Source organism: Colobus angolensis, unplaced genomic scaffold, assembly GCF_000951035.1.
Source record: "Colobus angolensis palliatus isolate OR3802 unplaced genomic scaffold, Cang.pa_1.0 Scaffold197, whole genome shotgun sequence".
Lineage (NCBI taxonomy): Eukaryota > Metazoa > Chordata > Mammalia > Primates > Cercopithecidae > Colobus > Colobus angolensis.
Window position 1 is genome coordinate 4,783,969 of NW_012115121.1, and position 7,956 is coordinate 4,791,924.

General features: G+C 45.5%; 1 pseudogene across 1 annotated transcript; it reads right to left on the minus strand.

The window, feature by feature from the left end:
* Positions 1-2,962: 2,962 nt before the first annotated feature.
* Positions 2,963-3,594, minus strand: LOC105511014 (annotated as a pseudogene). Its single transcript, XR_001001659.1, has one exon. The product of XR_001001659.1 is annotated as a 60S ribosomal protein L18a pseudogene (transcript).
* Positions 3,595-7,956: the final 4,362 nt, after the last annotated feature.

The following is a 7,956-nucleotide window of genomic DNA, read 5'->3' on the forward strand; positions in this document are numbered from 1 at the left end:
TTTTGGGGGGGGACACATGGAGTCTCTCTATGTTGCCCAGGCTAGTCTTGAACTCCTGGCCTCAGGCAATCCTTCCACCTCAGCCTCCCAGAGTGTTGGAATTACAGGTGTGAGCCACCACACCCGGCCTTGAGCAATTGTTGAATGCAATTCTGTTTGGATCATAATGAAAGTTTAGGGACAGGGCAGGGTAGCTCAGGCCTATAATCCCAGCACTTTGGGAGGCTAAGCCGGGCAGATCACTTCAGGTCAGGAGTTCGAGACCAGCCTGACCAACATGGTGAAACCACATGTCTACTAGAAAACCTACAAAAATTAGCCAGGAGTTGTGGTGCATATGTGTAGTCCCAGCTACTTGGGTGGCCAAGGCACGAGAATTGCTTGAACCCAGGAAGAGGAGGCTGCAGTGAACCAAATGGTACCACTGTACTCTAGCCTGGACGAAAGAGCAAAACTGACTCAAAAAAAAAAAAAGAAAAGAAAAGAAAAAAAAAAAGAAAAAGAAAAGCAAACCAAGCAAGCAAGGTTGTATACTGATGCATGCAAATTATTTTAAAAAATAAATTAGAGCAGGAATAATAATGTCATTGCCACTCATGGATGTTATGATGTTCTGTCTGGGGTGGGAGTACTAAGAAAGGAGATGCAGCCAAGGCCCCAGGGCATTTAATAACTGTTGGACAAGACACCCATGGGGACACAGTGGTGTCTGTAAACGATATTTCTCATGAGTGTTGTAAGAGAGACAGGAAGACAGAACTGAGTTGAACACATTCACAGCTAGACAGGGAGAGCAAATGTGTTTCTTTCCAGCCTACTGTGCTGGTGGCTTCTCCTCGAAGCCTTGTGTTGAAAATGACTGCAGGGCCTCTTCTGTGGAGGTGCAATAGGGCTTTGTGTTCATCACACCTGCCTCCTCCTCTTCCTCATATTGCATTGAGGCCAAAAGGTAGAGAATTACTTGAAGCAAGCAAAGGGAAGCTTTATGAAACTATAGGTTCATAATGTAGTTTATGATATGACTTTGGTATATAGAACACAAAGAACATGCACCAATCGTATTTAAAGAGATGAAAAGAGACATTATTAAAAAAAAGAGAAAGAGATGAAAAGAAAACTGCATACTATATAAAGAGATGTGGGCATCTTGGTTTGGCTGAACCTAGTGAAACAGGAAATTTTCCTTGACCCCTTCATGGGCCTCATGACAGGGATGCCTCACTTACTCAGTCCACAGCTCTCAACCCCTCACAGGAGGGGGAGCAGGCAGGTGAGCAGGTGCAGGTGCCAGAGTGAGTGCTTTTAGGCACAAACAGGAGCAAAATTCCCTGTGGGCCCCTGGCAGTGTCTAGCGGGGAGTACCCACAACTCCCAAGGCCCCAGGGGGTGTGTGTTATAGTGCTGTTTTAGCTTTTCCATCTACAGCTGGCTTTAATGTTAAACAGCTCACTGGGCCCTCTCTTTTTTTGTGAGGTGGTTGCTCCCTGCCAGCGAGGGCAGAGGGTCAGTGTGACAACCTTTAGCGTCTGCACCCATGGCACCCGAGTTCTTGTTTAGCATCCAGGAAAAATCAGGTCACACAAATGAACTGATGGGTGGTGAATACAAAGGATCTTATTGCTGATGAAAGTGGCTCTCAGCAGGAAGGGGAGCCAGAAGCGGGATGGAGTGGGAAGGTGATCTTCCCCTGGAGTCCAGCTAGGGACGGAAGCAAAGTTGTCAAGCCGTCCCCCTGTAATCAAGCTGCTTCTCTCTGACATCCAACTGCAGTCTCCGATGTCCAGCTGCTTCTCCTCTTCTCCCCTTCTCTGCTCTCTGCCAGTCAGGTCAGGGGTTTTTATGGGTACAGAATGAGTGGCATGGTGGGTCATGAGTGGTTTTGGAAAAGACAACTTTCAAGTTGGAAAACAGGAATGCATGTTCTCACTTTGGGCCAAGGTTCCAGGCTTGAGGGTAGGGCTTTACCAAGGACCCTGCCCTTTTCTGCCTACAATTTATCTGACTCTGTCCCTATCACTGGCATACTACAGATCAGTATTATTTTGAAGACAAAAAGAGATTTCTGGGTAACACAGGATTCTTAGGGCTCCGAGTTCCTTAACATTTTCTAAATGAGTTTTGATCTTCTAGGGAAAGAATTCTGGCTGTTCATCTTATACAAGGGGTCCTCACTTTGGTTATAATTCTATAATTTGAATCATAAATTGGTGACTTGAAAATGGCTTCTCTGGAGTTTGATCTGGGACCTAAGGACATAATCACTGATTTTAATGATGTTTTGACACTTTATTAGACAATGATACCATTTTATTTTATTTTCCTTTTTTTTTTTTTTTTTTTTGAGACAGGGTCTGTCTCAAAGTGTCTTGGAGCATAGTGACGTGATCGTGGCTCACTATGGCCTTGGCTTTTCAGGCCCAAGCAATACTCCCACCTCAGCCTCCCAAGAAGCTGAGACCACAGGCACAGGCCACCACACCCGGCTAAATTTTTTAGTTTTTGTAGAGACAGGGTCTCGCCATGTTGCCCAGGCTGGTCTTGAACTCCTGGATTTAAGTGATCATCCCACCTTAGCCTCCCAAAGTGCTGGGATTACAGGCATGAGCCACCACACCCAACATGAGGCTATTTTTCTTTTCTTTCTTTTTTTTTTTCTTTTTTTGAGATGAAGTCTCACTCTTGTCCCCCAGGCTGGAGTGCAATAGCACGATCTCGGCTCACTGCAACCTTGGCCTCCCGAGTTCAAGTGATTCTCCTGCCTGAGCCTCCCGAGTATGTGGGATTACAGGTGCCTGCCACCACGCCTGACTAATTTTTATATTTTTAATAGAGATGGGGTTTCACCGGGTTGGCTAGGCTGATCTCGAACTCCTGACCTCAGGTGACCCACCCGCCTTGGCCTCCTAAAGTGCTGGGATTACAGGTATGAGCCACCACGTCCCGCCACCTGAGGCCATTTTTCTTTTTTTTTTTTTTCACCAGGTCATTCCTGAGTTTATTTGGGGCACACCCAGGCGAAGGCCCTGCACCTAAAAGAAGGTGTTAGGCCTCTTGGTGGTGAAGCGTGGCTTGTGCTGAGGGCGCAGAACCCGGTGGGGCAGCGGGAACTTGATCTTGGAGTCGTGGAACTGCTTGACAGCCGGCCGACAGCACTTGCTGGCTGAGATCTCCTCCACCTTCATGATCTGAATGGAGTGAGCCCGGGCGCGGTGCCGGGCACCCATGTCTCGGTAGCACTGGGTGACAGCGCCCGCAGTGGTCAGGTCCCGGTATTCCCGGTACATGTTGTGGGTGCCGCTCTGGGAGTCATAGCGCAGCCAGATCCCGAAGTTCTTCACCCGCAGTGGGGACTTCTCAAACACCTGCCCACAGTAGCCAATCTCCCCTGAAGACTTCTTCATCTTCTTTAACTGAGATAGGAAGTACCAGAAGCGGGACTTGGCGACGACATGATTAGGCGCAAAGATTCGCATGCGGTAGAGGGGCGGTGTGTGGCATTTGGGGGTGGGCAGGCAGCGACCCACCACCTTGTACTCTCCTAGTGTGCCAGAAGCCTTCATGGCGTCCTCTCTGCTCTCGCCGCCACCAGCAAAAGGAAGCTGAGGCCATTTTTCTATAGAACCCTTCTGTAGTGAATTCCCTGCCTGGAGATTCTCTCCCAAAACTCAGAAAAATGTTGAAGCCACCATTGCAAAATTATAACTGAGCTGACCTTACCAGCTACATCTTGCTTCTAACCTCCAAGCTATCCTTGTTCATTCCTGGGCATAGGCTGAACTAACTTTGGGAGAAACTTAGTTTACAGTTTAAAACAAAGACAATAACAGTTCTTTCCCCAAAAAAATCTCCTTCTTGCCTGCGGACTAGACTGCCTTTGTAGGATTAACAAATTAGCCACAAGATTAGAAATTATGGTTTAGGAGTCATGCAGCTGGAGGCTACAAGATGCTGACCCTCCCTAAACTGCTCCTAAGATTAGTGCTTGAGATATTTTGCAAACTCTGCCCTTGATGGATCAGCTGGTACCACCCAGAAAGATAAACTGGTTCATCTGATCCTGTGGCCCCACTCAGGAACTGACTCAGTGCAAGAAGACAGCTTCAACTCCCTATAATTTCGTCTCTGACATGCCCAATCCACATTCCCAGCTCACCAGCTTCCTCCCACTCACTAAGTTGTCCTTAAAAACTCTGATCCCCTGGCTGGGCACAGTGGCTCATGCCTGTAATCCCAGCACTTTGGGAAGCTGAGGTGGGTGAATCACCTGAGGTCAGGAGTTCAAGACCAGCCTGGCCAACATGGTGAAACCCCATCTCTACTAAAAATACAAAAATTAGCCAGGCATGGTGGCACACACCTGTAATCCCAGCTACTTGGGAGGCTGAGGCAGGAGAATTGCTTGCACCCAGGAGGCGGGGTTTGCAGTGAACTGAGATTGAGCATTGAGCCACTGCATTCCAGTCTGGGCAACTGAGCGAGACTCTCTCACAAAAAAAAAAAAAAAAAGAAAAAGAAAAACCTCTGATCCCCAAATGCTCAGGAAGACTGATTTGAGTAATAATAAAATTCCAGTCTCCTGTACCAGCTCTGTGTTAATTACTCTCTCTATTGCAATTCCCCTGTCTTGAGAAATCAGCTCTGTCTAGGTAGCAGGCAAGGTGAACCCACTGGGTGGTTACAAATTCTCTAAAATCAATTAATACTATTGATTGATTGATTGAGACAGAGTGTCACTCTGTCACCCAGGCTAGAGTGCAATGGCGCGATCTTGGCTCACTGCAACTTCAACCTCCCAGGTTGAAGCGATTCTCCTGTCTCAGTGTCTTGAGTAGCTGGGATTACAGGCACTCACCACCATGCCCGGCTAGTTTTTGTATTTTTAGTAGAGATGGGGTTTCACCCTCTCTACTAAAAGATTAGTATGTTTTACTCATGCCATGAGGTAAAACATATAACTCAATCATATTGGCCAGGCTGGTCTCAAACTCCTGACCTCAAGTGATCCTCCTGTCTCGGCCTCCCAAAGTGCTGGGATTACAGGTGTAAGCCACCAGTGCTCAGCCTCAACTAATATTAGAATTTATTAATCCCTATTAAAAATTTTTTTTTCAGAGATGGTATCTCACTATGTTGCCCAGGCCGATCTGAAACCTTGGCCTCAAGGGTTCCTCCCACCTCAGCCTCGCAAACTGCTGGTATTACAGGTATGAGCAACCATGCCCACGCAAATGCTATTTTCCATACTTGGCTGAGTAATAAAATAATTTAGGAGATTGTTTTTGTTTCTGATGGGCATTGGTTGACTGCACACACTATAATTTAGTCTTTTTCTTTTTTTGAGATGGAGTCTCGCTCTGTCGCCCAGGCTGGAGTGCAGCAGTGCAGTCTCTGCTGACTTCAACCTCTGCTTCCTCGGTTCAGGTGATTCTTCTGCCTCAGCCTCCCGAGTGGCTGGGATTACAGGTGTGTGCCACCATGCCTGGCTAATTTTTGTATTTTTAGTGGGAACTGGGTTTCATCGTGTTGCCCAGGCTGATCTTGAACTCCTGACCTCAAGTGATATGCCCACCTTGGCCTCCCAAAGTCCTGGGATTACAGACATGAACCACTGCACCCGGCCCTAATTCAGTTTTCCAGTCATGAGTTATAGGTATAATGTTTGTATTAAATAGGTAAAGACCACTTACTCTGATTTTAAAAAATACCAGCTAGGGTGGTAGCCCACACGTGTAATCCCAGCACTTTGCGAGACCAAGGTAGTTGCATTGCTTGAGCTCGGGAGTTCAAGATCATCCTGGGTAGTATAGCAAAACCCCATCTCTACAAAAAAATACAAACATTAGCTAGACGTGGTGGCAGGTTCCAGGAGTCCCTGCTACTGGGTGACAGAGCAATACCCCGTCTCAAAAAAAAAACCTTAGAATGCTAATCATTACTTTCATATTCCCTTGGTATTTATTTTCTTTTCCTTTTTTCTTTATTTTTATTTTATTTACTTTTTTTTTTTTTTTTTTTTTTTGAGACAGAGTCGCCCTCCTGCCACACAGGCTGGAGTGCAGTGGTGCTATTTCGGCTCAATGAGACCTTACCCTCCTGGGCTCAAGTGATCCTCCCACCTCAGCCTCCTGCGTAGCTGGGACTACAGGTGCACGCCACCACACCCTGCTAATTTTTGTGTTTTTAGTAGAGATGGGGTTTCGCCATGTTGCCCAGGCTGGTCTCAAGCTCCTGGGCTCCAGTGATTGGCCTGCCTCAGCCTTCCAAAGTGCTAGGATTACAGGCGTGAGCCACCCTACACAGTCTGTCTTCCTTTTTCTTTAGGAAAATATTTTTATTATTTCATTTTTGATCTCTTAGCCTGTTTATATGTAGTCATATTAATTGAGTGTATGATAGCATTGGTGAATTCCAAATGATTTGGATGATTTCCACCCTCTCTCTATGCACCTTGGGTTTGGATTTAATTTGCTCTTTTAGCAGGAAAATACAGCAAGGGACATAGCCAGGATGCCCAACTATTTTCATGAAAGAGGATAAAGTTCCCTTTACTGAACAGGATTGAGATAATCAGGAGTTTGTTCTTTACCCTGAATTCCAAAGCCTGGAATCCTGGGCCAGGCCAGAAATATGAAATGCATGATTAGGAGAGTGAGCAATAGGGCATGGTGGGGGCCTGTGCTGGGTTGGGGTATGCATTCCAAAGTCAATACATTTTTAAAAAACCTCTTCAGTAGCTAAGCCCTGCATTGTTATATGATTAATAAATAAAATGTTGACATCTAGGGTTGACAAACCTAATACTTTTTCCTGAAATTTTCAGCAGTCTCTGTGAGTATATTTGTACTGTTATGTGCCAGCAACTGTGCACATAACAACTGGTATGATCAATAAGACATAGTCCTTGCTAGGGTCAGGCACAGTAACTCACACCTGTAATCCCAGCACTTTGGGAGGCTGAGGCGGGCAGATCACTTGAGGTGGGGAGTTCGAGACCAGCCTGGTCAACATGGAGAAACTTCGTCTCTACTAAAAATACAAAATTAGCCAGGTGGTGCATGCCTGTAATCCCAGCTACTCGGGAGGCTGAGGCAGCAGAATTGCTTGAACCCGGGAGGCGGAGGTTGTGGTGAGCTGAGATTGTGCCACTGCACTCCAGCATGGGCAACAAGAGCGAAACTCTATCTCAAAATATAAATAAATAAAATAAAATAAAATAAAATAAAATTACCTCCTTGCCTTGAAGGCCTGCTTATAGGAAAGCAAAATAGAGGTATAACAGATAAAGGCAAAGAAGTGTGAGTCGTCACTCTTTGTTTTCATGTTGTAAGTAAATAACAAAGGTACGGTATGAGCCAGCAAGTCAGGAGTAGAACAGAGAGCAAAAGCATGGCCTCTAATCTTCCCCCATCTAAATCATGCACATAATTAATTGGGTGCCATTGCCAAGAACCCCTGTCTTCTTGACTCCAGTCCTAGCTCACTTTGGCTGGCTTCCAGCCTGGAGTTGGCAGCTGGGTTTTTGAGCCTGGTGCGTGGTAACCGCGCTGTTAGAGCTCTTTTGTTCACATTAAGGATATACCCTGTAAACAGCAGCTCATTCTGCAGACAGTCATCAATATTTTCACTAAAATGATAAAAAGATAGCCAGTGAATTGTTGAAACATTTAAGCAGTAGAAAGAATTCCCTTGGGGAATCCATTTTAAGGCAGAATGCACAAGACCGAGAGGCATTTGGAAAGATACAAAAAATAATCATAATAACATTATTATTCATCATCATAATAAATGGACCAGGGAGGAAACAAAATGGCTCAGTTCAATGTTTTCTGAAATAACTTTGGCTTCTTAGTTTTATAAGGTCTTGATTTCTAAAGAGTTTATATTACACATGCCTTAAAGAGTTACAATTATGTTACATTGTGTTAAAGGTGGTAATTTTTCTTTAAAGCTTCATTG